This window comes from Monodon monoceros, unplaced genomic scaffold (assembly GCF_005190385.1).
Source record: "Monodon monoceros isolate NGI ecotype Baffin Bay Population unplaced genomic scaffold, NGI_Narwhal_1 Super_Scaffold_21, whole genome shotgun sequence".
Taxonomy (NCBI): Eukaryota; Metazoa; Chordata; class Mammalia; order Artiodactyla; family Monodontidae; genus Monodon; species Monodon monoceros.
This window is the reverse complement of record NW_021703778.1, coordinates 60449235-60463892: the sequence shown is the minus strand read 5'-3', so window position 1 is coordinate 60463892 and position 14658 is coordinate 60449235. Positions and strand designations below refer to the sequence as shown.

The window sequence follows — 14658 nt, the reverse complement described above, 5'->3', positions numbered from 1 at the left end:
TTTCTTCCTTCTAGCCTTCTCCCTTTGCATATTTAAAACTCCCTCCAACAATAAGAAATCTGGCTTCCATTACCCATAAAATATTTTTTTACCATTTGCTCAATCCTGGTGTACATAGAAAGTAGTTTTGGATTTGCTAGCCCATAGTAGCTCTGCACAAAAAAGGAAAGCCTACAAACGGGGTATTTTTTAAAGAGGTCTTTTTGTCTTCGGCCTTAAGGCCATACAGTCCAAATACTGTGTTCAAAATGTGCTGGTGTGGCCCCATCCCAACCCACATTGTAACTATGTAATTCATTTGAAATCAGTTGAGTTCATTTGTTTCTGTTTTAGTCCACTTTTGTTTTCATTTTTTCTCTAACTTTATAGATTTAAAAAACAAAAAAACACATGTGAAACAATGACATGGTTCCAAAAGTCAGAACCATACAAAAAAGTATACTCAGTAATGTCACAACCTCCTCCATATCTTTAATCCCACTCCCATCCCTCATTCTTCCCACCCTGTTCCTATTCACTGTGTCTGTGGTTTCTAGTTTATCCTTCCTGTATTTCATCTGCAGATATATGTGTAATTTCTTATGCTGCCTTCTTTCTTACAGAAGTTAGTATAGTACAGATGCTCATTTGTACTTTGCTTGTGGTATTATACTTAATCACATAATCCTAAAAATCACTCCACATCAATTCATAGAGGTTTCCTCATTCTTTTATATACAAGCATTTTGTGGATGTATCATAGTTTTTATTTAATCATTCTCCTCTGTATTGACATTTAGGTTGTTTCCATTATTTTACAATTAGAAGTAATGCTGCAATGAATAATCTTGTCCCTGTGTACTCTTGTATTGCTGGAGGCAATCTTCAGAGTCAGCTTCCAGAAGTGGAATTGCTGGGTCAAAAAGCAAATGCATATGTAGTTTTGTTAGAGATAGCGCCAAAGTCCCTCCCAAAAGAGTTGTGCCAACTTGCATTCTCACCAGCAATGTATATAGGAATGGGTCACACACATTTTAGTGACGGGGAACAAACATATTAGTTACTAAGTATAGGTAATTCACTTCTTTTATAACAACTTCATTGAGATAGAATTCACATACTTCACAATTCACATATTTAAAGTATACAATTCAATAGTTTTCAGTATATTCATAGTTGTGCAACCATCAAATCACCACTTTCAATTTTAAAACATTTTCTTCACACAACACCCCCAAGAAACCAATGTCCATTAGCAGTACCTCCCTTTCCTCCCTCAAACTACTCCCTACAACCCTCATGGCCTACGTAACTACTAATCTACTTTCTACCTTTATATTTACCTATTCTAGACATTTCATAAAAATGGAATCATACAATATGTGACCTTTTGCAACTGGCTTCTCTCATTTATCATGTTTTCCAGGTTCAGCCATGTTGCAGCATGTATCATTAGTTTACTTCTTTTTTATGGCCAATTAATTCTCCACTGTATGGGTATACAATAGGTTATACATTCATCAGTCAACAGACATTTGGCTTGTCTTTTACTTTTTGACTGCTGGGAACAATGCTGCTATAAACACTCATGTACAAGTTTTTGAGTGGACATGTTTTCAACTCTCTTGGGAGCTGAACCACTGGGTCATATGCTAACTCTAGGATAAACATTTTGAGGAATGGCCACGATGATTTCCAAAGCAGCTTGTACCATTTTATATTCTCACCCAACAGGATAACTCACTTTTTAATTTGACTTATGTTATTATCAACTGCCACATCACCTTCTATTCCAGGTCTAGTAGCTAGCACAAACAAAATAATTCTAAATATGATGACATGTAATCAGGACATTGTTGAGTTCAGATTAGTTAACTTTCCTTGCTGTATTATCAACCTAAAAATTGTCTCTCTGCACATATATATAATACATGACTTATGCAATGACAGTTAATAAGGATTATTTTATTTAATTTTGGCCTTTCCAATTACCTGACCTTTGCTCTCACGTGCCTATCCTGATAAATCCATTTACTGAAAGAGAGACCATGACCTGCTGCCAAAGGGACAAGACAGAGTTAGTGGGCTACCCTGGTGGCACAGTGGTTAAGAATCCACCTGCCAATGCAGAGGACACGGGTCTGAGCCCTGGTCCAGGAAGATCCCACATGCCGCGGAGCAACTAAGCCCGTGTGCCACAACTACTGAGCCTGTGCTCTAGAGCCCGTGAGCCACAACTACTGAGCCCACGTGCTGCAACTAATGAAGCCCACGCACCTAGATCCCATGCTCCACAACAAGAGAAGCCACCACGATGAGAAGCCCGTGCATCACAACGAAGAGTAGCCCCCACTCGCCGCAACTGGAGAAACCCCATGCGCAGCAGCCGAAGATAATAAATAAATAAAATCTAAAAAAAAAAGTTAGTGAATATTCATTTTCCTACAATCAAAACATTTCCCATGTTGTAGTCCCACTACTATCTTGGGAAAGGACTGTTTGTGTCCTTTAACCCGCCTTTAGCATCTCAAAAGCCAGTCTTGGTGGGAGAGATCATAGTTTTGAGGCCCAAAAAGGAAAGTGGGCAGGAATTCCCACCTTCTGACCTCAGGGATTTGTGGGAAGACTAGGAAAAGGGATCTAGTGAAGTGGTCAGCATCTTCTCTTCCTTTGACCTCTTGATCTGAAAGGAAGCCACTTCTTGAGCCACCCTGTGCCAACCTGGGGTACAGTGGCATCAAAATACCAGTTTGTATTACCATTAACGAAGTATGAAAATACTTCTCTCCTCACAGCTAACAAGTATTTGATTGTACTTTTAAATTTCTGCCAATCTCACAGGTGAAAACTGGCATCAGTCCAAGTTTTAACTTGAATTTCTCTTATAAGTGAGAGCGATTATCTTATCACATGTTTAAGGGAAATTTTTATAGCTTTTTGTGAGAACTATCTGTCCATGTCTTTTTACCTATTTCCTATTAGGGTCTCTTTCTATTTTGCCTTTACATGAGGGATATCAGCCCCTCATCTGTGATATATAATGCAAGTATTTTCTCCCAGTTTTATATCTTTTTGGCTTTGTTATTAGTGGGGTTTCTGCCATGTAAAAGTCTTACTTTAAATTTTTATAAAGTCAAATTTACCAATCTTTCCTTTTGTTGCACCTGGATTTTGAGTCACAGAAAACCTTTCCTTACACCCAGGTTACAGAAGAATCCACCCATGTTTTCTTTTTGTATTCATATAGTTTCATTCTTAGTAAGATCTCTGGGCTTCCTTGGTGGTGCAGTGGTTGAGAGTCCACCTGCCAATGCAGGGGACACGGGTTCGTGTCCCGGTCCGGGAAGATCCCACATGCCGCGGAGCGGCTGGGCCCATGAGCCATGGCCGCTGAGCCTGTGCGTCCGGAGCCTATGCTCCGCAACGGGAGAGGCCACAACAGTGAGAAGCCCGCGTACCGCAAAAAAAATAAAATAAAATAAGATCTCTGATCATTTGCTGTTTATTTTTCTGTATGATGTGAGGTATGAATTTAATTTTACCTTTTCCCAAATGGTTAACCATTTCTTAAAATGGTTATCCCATTTGTTCCCCCTGAAACGCCAGGTTTATCATGTACTAAATCTCCATAAGTCTTGGGTCTATATCTCAGTTTTCCTACTCAATTCCACTCTTCTGTCTGCAGGATATTAAACAAAAATCTAATCTGCAAAATTAGATAGACTAGATGTAGCTTAAGATTCCTTCCATTCTAACAGTATAGAGGCTCCTCAAAAAACTAGAAACAGAAATGCCATATAATCCAGCAATCCCACCCCTGGGCATTTTTCTGGACAAAACTATAATTCAAAAAGATACATGCACCCCTACGTTCGTAGCAGCACTATTCACAATAGCCAAGACATGGGAGCAACCTAAATGTCCATCAACAGATGAATGGATAAAGAACAGATGAATGTGTGTATACACACACACACACACACACACACACACACACACAATGGAATATTACTCAGCCATAAAAAAGAATGAAATAATGCCATCTGCAGCTACGTGGAGAGACCTAGAGATTATCATACTAAGCGAAGTAAGCCAGAAAGAGAAAGACAAATACCATGATATCACGTGTATGTGGAATCCAAAATATGACACAAATGAACTACGTATGAAACAGAAACAGACTCACAGACATAGAGAACAGACTTGAGGTTGCCAAGGGTGGGGCAGGGGGAGGGGGGAGAGGAGGGTTGGGTTGGGAGTTTGGGACTAGTAGACAGAAACCATTATACATAGAATGGATAAACAACAAGGTCCTATTGTACAGCACAGGGAACTATATTCAATATCCTGTAATAAACCATAATGGAAAAGAATACGAAAAAGAATATATATAGTCTTTGAATCATTGAATCACTCTGCTGTACACCAGAAACTAACACAACATTGTAAATCACTGTACTTCAATAAAAAAAAAAAAGATTCCTTCCATTCTATATCCAACTCAATTAAAAAGAAACTTACTCCACATCCATAGTCAGTCACTCTTAAGTGACACGCTAATACTAACTGGTCTAATTGTATACAATTGACAATGATTATTAGGATTTGCTGATTTACAAATATTACCTTGAAACTTTTGTCCATCCACTGATAGCTAACAGAACCACCAGACAGATACTGACTGACTTTGAAGGGCAACATTATTTAATTAAATATATTTCAACAGTTTTCTTAACTCTAAGCATAAACATTTCATAGCTCCTCCACACCTTTCAATATCAATTTTACCATGATATTCACAGGCTTATTATCAGATTTAATAAAAGTCATATAGAGAAAAAGTAGCAAAATAAAGACCATAACAGTATTTTCACTTCTGTATTTCTAAAATATCAGTCATACTGATAACCTAATATACATCATTTTCTCTCCTGCGCCTATGAGCTGTCCCTGCTTAGCCAAACCCAATCCATCTTCCTCTCACCAACTCAAGCAATTCTCCCTTTCCCTGTATCATCAGTTTTTTCTTTCTATTGACTCATTCCTATGACCCTATAACATGCTATTAACTCTCAATCTTAAAAAAAGATAAAAAACTTAAAACTGCTTTTGACCCACTTACCTCTCCCCACCACCACAAAGCTACACCCCTTTTCTATCTTTCCCACAAGAGCAAAATTCTTGGGTACAGGGCCTTATTCCTGCTGTCTCTAACTTCTTTACTTCCACTCTTCCACAAACTCCCTCCCACTAGACTTTTGTCTCCACCACTCTACCACAACTGCTTCTTTTGGAGTTGTTAAATCAAATGGTCAACTCTTAATCCTCATCTTAACTTACCCATCAGCAGCATTTAATACCGTTAGTAGCCCCTCTTCCTGAAACACTCTCTTCATTTACGTTCCATGATTCCATACTTGTCTGGTTTCCTCCTGTATTTCTCGACATGCCTTCTCAAGTATCTCTTGCGCATCACGCTAACTTCTAAATGTTGAAGTACATACACAGTCCTTTGATCTCTTCTTCATCTAAATTCACTCTGATCCCATGGCTTTAAATTCCATATATACTCAGATGTGTATAATTCAACAGTTTTTAGTATAATCACAGCTATGCAACCATCAAATCACCACTATCAATTTTAGAACGTTTTCATCACACTACACCCCCAAGAAACCCATATCCATTAGCAGTCACTCCTCTTCTCCCCGCAATCTACCAACCCAAAACTCAGCCTAGATAACCACTAATCTACTTTTCTATCTTTATAAATTTGGCTATTTTGGACATTTCATATATGAATTGTACACCTTAAGTGTGTGAACTGTGTGGTATGTGAATCATATCTCAATGAAGTTGTTATAAAAGAATTGAATTACCTATACTTGATGACTAATAAGTTTTTTTCCCACCACTAAAATGTCTGTGACCATTACTAAATATCACTAGTAAGAATGCAAGTTGGGCACAACACTTTGGGAAGGGACTTTGGCAGTATCTAACAAAACTACATATGCATTTGCTTTTTGACCCAGTGGTTCCACTTCTGGAAATTTCCCTTGAAAATGTGCCTCCAGAAATACAAGAATACATATGAGCAATATTCTTCGTTGCAGCATTATTTGTAATTGCAAAATGTAGAAACAATATAAATGTCAATACAAAGAAGAGCGACTCCCAAGTTGGGATCTCCAGTTCACATCTCTACCTGGTATCCCAGAACAGAATATCCAATTACCTACTAATATCTCCCCCCCGATGTCTAATAGGCATTTAACATGTCTGAAAGTAGATTCCCAATCTTATTTCTTAGAAAAAAAAAAAAAAAAAAAAAAGGATGTGTTCCTCCTTCAGTCTTCCCATTCTCAATTAATAGTTACTATTCTTTCTGTTGCTGAGGCCTAACAGCTATCAGTCCTACTTTCAATGTACATCTAAAAATTTAACCACATATTCTACAGCCTCCTAATTGGTCTCTTCTTTCTACTATGCTCTACACAGCAGCCAAGAAGATACTGTTAAAACATTAAGTCAGATGTCATTCCCTTCAATAGCATCCCATTTCACTCACAGTAAAAGTCATGTTACTACACTTCCAGATGGCTCCTATTTGTTTCAAATTAACTGAAAAGCAATCTAATTCATCTTAGGTTAGTGCTCTAAGAGTAATACTATATGAATGGATCGAAAAGAAAATAACGGGGGCCAGCTTTTTCAACTGTTTCTAATTAAACCCAAGCCAAAGAAATAGGGATCAAAATTATGTTCCTGTTTAGTACCAATGAGTAGCTCAAAAATTGATATATATTTTTATCTAGCTAAAAGAGAAGTTCCTCGATTAACTAGCTTAATATGAAACAACACACACTTTCTGGCAATTCAACTATGGTTACAGTGTTCAAATTTCCTCAGATAAGAAGAGCTCCAATGGACAGATTATCTGCCCTGACACTTGACCTCCATTTTTTACCCTAGTGAGGCTGAGCTGAAAAACCTGGGGCAGTGCGCCTACCCAATTCTCAGTAATGAACATCCTCTCTCCCTTTATGAATTTTTTTTTAACCCAGAACAATCCTAATCAGTTGGTTCCCCACTTCCTCTCCTCTGAGCTTAGCCAAATCCTTTATATGTAAAGGTCGACAAAAAGCCAACAGTATCGCAGTGAGGAAAGAGACACATCTGGTCCTCGGCATACAAGTCTGCCTATCCTCGTCACTCAATGAACTAGACAGATTCACAAGCACAAAAGACTGAGAGGAAGCCAGAGTTAAAGAAAGGCTCAAACAAGAACCATGAGTTTCACGAATTATACAGAACTCAACATATTAGTAAACTAACTATGTTCCATCCAGTACCAACGAATGTCCTTGACAAGAATTTAACTGATCAACCCAGTCTCCGCTCTCAATAACCAAAAGGGATGATTTAAATTTTTTTCCCCTTACATCTACAGAAAAGGCTTCCTCACATCAGGACAGGTTAGGATGTATTCAAAAGAATGTTCCTTATCACAGCATATTAGAGTTTAATGCAGCAATATCACTATCAATAATTATATATTCAATCAACTTAATCCATTTATGCCAAAAATATTTATATTATTTAATAAGTACTTGATATACCTTTAATTCACAATTGGCTGGCTTTAAATTTCATGTTCAAACACATTTAATATATATAAACCATTTACTTTGATACTTTTTCAAATAAATTTTGCTACCACACGAGAAAAAAAAAGTGTTTAAAAAAATTTTAATATCAAAGTCACCTGAAGGAGAAATGACAACAGTCCATATATTTCATACTCATATATCACGTGACTGCCATCAACTATACCCAGAGACAATGAGAGAAATAGCCCAGAAAAAGAGTTTAAACAAAGCCCATGTGCTCTCCTCCACAAGAGGGGTGAAAATCACTCCCAAGCCTATTTTCAAATAGCAACACAGTCTCTGATTTTAACAATACTTACCTCATTAACCATAGGTCCGTTTTTAGCAGGTTAGGTTATAGAGCTAAATAAAGATTTTACAACATAAGAGAAGCCAAAACTTGGTTAGTCCTGTTAGAAACTGAGAAATTACTATAGGTAACAAGGAAATAAAATATTAAAATGCCACATATAAACATACAGTAATCAGGAAAAGATTCACATAGAGTCAAACAACCCTATCAACCTTCATCATAATACGATACACCATCACTCTATTAGAGCAAAGTACAACAAATATCCATGACTGTAACCCTGACAAAGATAGACATTTGGTAAGCTTTAAGAAAATAATAAAATTTATAATACATTTTATAAAGATTTTAATCAAAACAATTAAAACAAAGTATTACTTTTTTAAGAAAATTCATCTAAATACAACTCATGCTATCAGAAACAATAAAGAACTATATGTAAATCATTAACCATCAAAGCATTTTCCATAATGATTAACTACAGAGCTTCTTTACTCCACCTATATTAAGGGACTAATAACTATCCTGTGAATGATGACTATCCCTAAAGTTTTATCAGACCCAAAGGACACTGGCACTCCCCTAAGGCCCTAGGCATTTCCCCTAGACCTGTTCAGTAAACAAAAGCAAAGGGCTAAATGTGAATTTTGAACTTAATTATGTACTTTAGATACTTCTTCAATGAAAAATTACTTTTAAAAATAAAGGTTGAAGTTTAACATTTCTAGGTATAAAATGCATGCAAATAATTAATAGATTCTTTTTCAGACAGAATAATAAAATAATCCTAAAATACCTGATTCAGCAGGTAGCTTTTTACCCCCCTCTTCAGTCACAGATTAGAGGGAGAAAATCTTTTAAGAGTTTTTATAATACCCAAAATTTCCCTATTTTATATTGATCTAGTCTAAAAAGTGGGAATTGTATTTTACATCTGCAGACAATAGTGCTGCTTAAAACTGGGCTATCATTTCAATAGCTTCTAATAAACCAAATAGCAAAACTTCCATCTGGTCTCAGGAATGGCTTTCCTTAAAATTTTTACCAGCATATTGGAAAAAGAAATAGAAAAGAACAACAAAATCAACATATAGAAAGATTCAAGCCAGTCATTCATACATGAGGAAACTGAGTGTAATACAGAAATGACATGTATGTCCCATTCTCAACTGTGGTTCCACATAAGAATTAAGCCCTAGTACCCTAAGTCATTCACTGAATGTACTCAATTCACTTCCTAGGCATTAAGAATGATACCAACTATGTATCATTCTTGGGAGAACTAAGAAAAGTCATCCAAATCATTTTCTGGGTTCTTCAGTTTAGATGAAGAACTGTGGTTGCCGGCGACTAACAGTCCACATGCTGCAACTAAGAAGTCCACATGCTGCAACTAAAAGATCCCACATGCCACAACAAAGGATCCTGCGTGCCACAACGAAGATCCCACATGCCACAATGAAGATCCCACGTGCCGCAACTAAGACCCAGTGCAGCCAAAATAAATAAATAAATATTTTTTCAAAAAAAGAATTGTGGCTGGGAAAAGATCTATACAAATTATTAGCCCTGGGAACAAGCATTAAAAATAACACAGTATCCTCGAGCTAGTACATTGTTTATGGTGACTATATATACAACCTATTAAAAAGCTAAACAGTCTATTATTTGAACATAAGTTTTGAACATTAACATAGTTCAAATTAAAACCATTAATGAATTAGATTTCACTAAGTCTAGCCATGTGTCTGGTCCTTTATTATAAGACACAAGAGGGCACAATTCCTGACCACAAAAAGCTTATTACTAAAAAAACTGGTCCAACCCACAACACAAAACACATAAACAAAAAAAATGTGTAAAATCATATTAAGCTATAAATGATTCAATATGTAAATTCTAATCAAGAGTTTGGGAAGGAAAAGATTCCTGGAGGTTACAGTAGACAGGGAAAGCTTAATAACAAAAGTGAAACTTGAGAAGGAAATTCTGAGATGAGTAGTGTTTGGAAAGAAAAATGAGAAGGCATGCTATGCAGGAGTGATGGCCCAGAAGCAGGACTGAACATCCACAAGAGCAAAACCATGATGAAGGTTGAGATTAACAGTGGAGAATAGAGAGAGAGAAAAAAAAGAAAGTTGGTCAGATAAGGATCTTGAAAACAGTAGGCAGATCATGGAGTTTAAGGATTTATTTTTGTTTTTCACTAGTTCTTAAACAATACCAAATTCTGAACTAAGTACTTTGTACTGATTTTTATCTACTCTACTTTTAATATCAGAACCCATTAGTATTAGAACACATTATACAACTATGATTTTATTAAAAATTGAGACAATTTTAGGCCAGCCAAAACATCACAAAGCACATGCTTGGAAATTTATATTCCCGAAACAGCATACATGTGATAAGAAAACCTCATGTAAATATTTGTTCTGAAGGAAGATTAGCATTGAGGAGGAAACAAAATATATTTGCCCTCAAGTTAAAGCTAAAAGCGAAATGCTTATTTTCCTTGACTGCTGGCCGACAGTTGTGTGCTTATTGCTGACTGGATCCTTTCCTATCAAAACACCCAGCACTTCAAAAGACCCAACCACTCTGCCAAGATTTCTGCCTTCAAAGAGCTTTTGTTGCCATGGCAATCTCATGTTCTCCGGGAACCAAGTTAGCGGCACCCTACCATACATATATGAACAATGTTCAAACTCTGGCTGATTCCTCCTTGAAACACAGGGTATATATCCTGTCACAACCATACCAATTTTCACTTGCTCTAATACAAGGAATCAACAGTACCTGACAGTTCATAGAGAACCAGGGTTACTTCAAAATAAACAGATGCATCCAGAAAGAGGGAGGGCAGGTTGAGAGTGGGAACCCTCTTTCATATTATAAAGCAGATGTCCTAAAGCATGAAGGCCAATGAAATAAAACACTGAGTCCAACTCAAATTTGATCAAAGATTTCTCCCTTTTCAAATAGCTCAAAACACTTTTCCTAAAAAAATTTAAAGCAAAGATAAAAACAGTACAGGCATAGTACTTTGGTTAAGAATGTCTCCTACACTGACTGAAGATTTAACACCTTATCAAAACAAAGCTAAATTCTGCCTAGAATTAAAGCTTTCCTTAGGAAGAAAGAGTAGAGGCTCTAAAACCATTTCCATAGAACACTCTGTCAAAATTTCATAGAAATATATTTGCTAATAAATGACACATGTGGAAAAACTACAGCCAGAGTTCGAGGGTATGTTTCCAGATGTAAAATACTTCTGACCTAAAGAAATTGTTTTTTCATCTCTATTCAACTTATACCACACCACATTCCCAAGTCGAGTAAGCTGTGTTTTCTATACTGTAGTAGTCTTCAAGTTAACAGCAAAGACCATGACAATCATATCCAAAAATCAAGTAGTGTGAAAGAGCAATAAAAGCAATGACCTGCTATGATTCTGAAAATAATCTCATTTTAAGAACTATATGTGTTCCTAGAAAATGGAAGTTAAAGAGTACTTAAATGCTGAATTATCTTTTGCAATTGATTTTCATTACAATTTCAGAAAATGATCCTACCACACAGGGTAAAAAAAATTAGCCTCAACCTGCTTCAAAGACACATTCAATTCACGGAAAGTTCTAAGATATTTTTTCCAATATACAGGCTATGAGCATTTAATTTTTCTATACCAACTTTGTCAAACAGTCCAGACTCTTTACTCTTGTAAAGTAATTTTAATGCACACATATTAGTGAACACAATTCAATTCCACTTCATTAGGGGTTCTGAATTCCTGAAAGTGAAGCTGTTTATAGGATCATTCCAAATAATTGTAGAATTCCAGAGCTGAAAGAGAGTTAAAAATGTCTCAAGTGTTCCAAATTTGTATAAGAAAGTAACCTGAGAGATTTAGTAACAACCTCCTCTTTCTTTTCAAAATGAGGCCCAGGTAGGTTACATCATTAACTGCAAGAATTTTCTCCTGCTTGATGCTGTGTTTTTTTGTTTTTGTTTTTATACAATTATATTCCAGTTTCTCTCTTTATATTTCTGAGATATTGTCCTTAATATGGATTAAAATGTCTATTGCTTCCAATGTCAATAAAGCTGTTTTTTTTCTTTAAAGGTAGTTGTCTAACATGAGTTAAAGGTCAGTGACCCAAAAGACTAAAGGCTACTAAGAACGAAAAAAGTTGTAAGAGACCCGTTATCAAATACAGGAAAATCTGGAGTGGAGTTTAAACCCCAGTACCTAGCATTTTGCAAAGCAGCATTAACAAACAGCAAACCCATCACATCAGATATGAAAATCCAATCATTTTCACACCTTACAAAATAGTAAGAGAAACTGACACTCTAAAAACAGCTAAAACCAACTACTAAAGCTGTGGCTTTCAATTTTTTTTAAAAAAACCACAATCCACTCACTGTTAAATACATTTTATATCACCTAGTGTATACAAATGTATATTTAAATAACAAACTAATTTTACAAAAACAATCCTCTAAGTGCATGTGATACTGTTCCATGTCTTAATCATGCTCTCTGAGATCCACTAAAGTGATTTCTTAACCCACTAATGGGTAACGATCTGCACTTTGAAAATGATGGAAAGTGTAAGTTAGTTACTGATACAAAGCCTCAAGAAGAACAGTTTTCACAAGCATTCATTCCCCACATATCTATTGGCACTATGTACACAATACTACCTGTTTAACTGTACTGTGCCGTACCGTACAATGTACCGTAAGATTCTGAGACTGCTTATACAAATTTAACTATTGAGTCTTGTACTAGTGGTTTTTATTTTAACAATAAGGTTAGATACATAAGGGGGAAAAGACAGTCATGTTAGCCCATTTACTCACTGAGTTTTTTTTATAGGTTTTTTTCTAAAACATGTCTATAAGAATCCAAAAATGTTTATATTTGTATTCTTAGTATAGTATACATATTCTCTCTTCTGTTAGATATATAAAGCTACACTGCCACATCCAATACATCTTTATTATCCTCAAAGCACTTAGCACAGTGTTGAACATAAAGTACTTATTTACTGAACTAATGGTTTTATCTAATCTCAAAAATTAGCTTATATCTCAGAGAATTAGGATAAGGCACAACAATATAGCTTTGGTTAACAAAAGTACTTTTGAATATAGCTACTAAAATACCTTAAATCTCAGAGCAAATCTCTGAAAGTCTAAATTTTGCTCCATGCATTTGTAAAGACTTCTGAAATTACTTAAAACAGAACTTTATTGCAAAAATGACCCAAACCAAATTCTAAAATGCAGTTATTATTAATAAAATGACTATTAAAAGAGTAAATGTGTACTAGTTAGGAAATTTTAATCATTTCCTTTCTCTAGCAAGTGAATATGTCCAACTCAAATTCTTTTTTAGATAAGTCAGAATACAAATAAATTACATATCTGACAAATGCATTTTCAAACTTTATAACTCAGAGATAGTGATTTCATTTGTAAAAGAGATATACACTCTATTTTATAGTAGTTATTTATTTTGATTTTTCAGATTAATTTTGTCATGTCAAAAAACTGAATAATAATCCTATTTCTTTTTAAGACCAAAGTTAACTGAAACAAATGCCTGTGAACATCTATTCAATATTTGCTTGCATCACCAAAGCATGACATGACCTGTTTTTAAACAATTGTATTAAATAGTAACAAGCATAACTAACCATGTAATAGCATAAGCATTTGATACTTGAATATGAAATTCTTTCTTAACAATTAAGTAGATTAAACAGCCAAGTCAAAACAAGAAACTTAAATATTGACTAAACTGTCCCCAATTTCTCAATTTACAATAGATTGGACTGAAGAAAATTGGTTTCCTAAGTATGGAAGGTATTTCTCCTATAAAAGCTGGATTCTCGCTTCCATATTTCATGAAGCCAGCTAGTTAACTAACATTCATAGATACTCTTCAAGAGTTCTTATTTAACTGTTGGACATTGCTCTCTACATGAAATAGCTCCGACATTCACTGAAGAAAGGGCAGCACTATTTTTTGTTAGATTGTAAGTGAGATCAGCTATGCCACTCCACATCTCACCGGGTAGAATGACTGGAAATCTAGTTTAAGTTTTCAGGACATAGGTTCATTCTACTTTTAGGGTGTTGTAGTCTCTCTATGGATGAATGCATATTCATAGTCTATTAGGTTTGCAACAGAAATTAGTCTTATATCCCATACAGAATGTCAGGCTCAAGTAAGTGTATAAATATTTTTTGAATAAACAAGTATTTAAGCACCTACTGCATGCCAGGCACTGTCTTAGGCCTGTGAATACAAAGGGTCCAGAACATTATCAATCAGAATAAGTGCCACAAGAAACAAACAATTCAAAATAAGACATGACACAACAAGCCAGAAATTTCTCACCATGCTATAATGCAGAGAAAAGAGCAATGAAGTTGAAACCCAGTCCCAGTTTCACAATCCACTATATAAGTTATATAAATTTGGTTAACTCAAAATTAACAAGCTAGATGCCTTTGTGTAAACAGAAATATATAAGGTTAACTTAAACATAAACTTTATTATATTTATGGCAAAAACAAAACATAAATCTAATTACACTTTTTATATGAGCTTCTATTACATATATAAGCACACTACATATTGGGTTGGCCAAAAAGTTCGTTTGGGTTTTTCTGTAACATCTTACAGAAAAACCCAAA

General features: G+C 35.4%; 1 protein-coding gene and 1 pseudogene across 7 annotated transcripts in view; one reads left to right on the top strand and one right to left on the bottom strand.

Moving 5' to 3' along the window:
• Positions 1-14658, bottom strand: part of TCF12 (transcription factor 12) — a 381378-nt gene that overhangs the window by 331196 nt on the left and 35524 nt on the right. The window lies entirely within an intron of this gene.
• LOC114905018 overlaps positions 12525-14658 on the top strand; it is a 16780-nt pseudogene continuing 14646 nt past the window's right edge.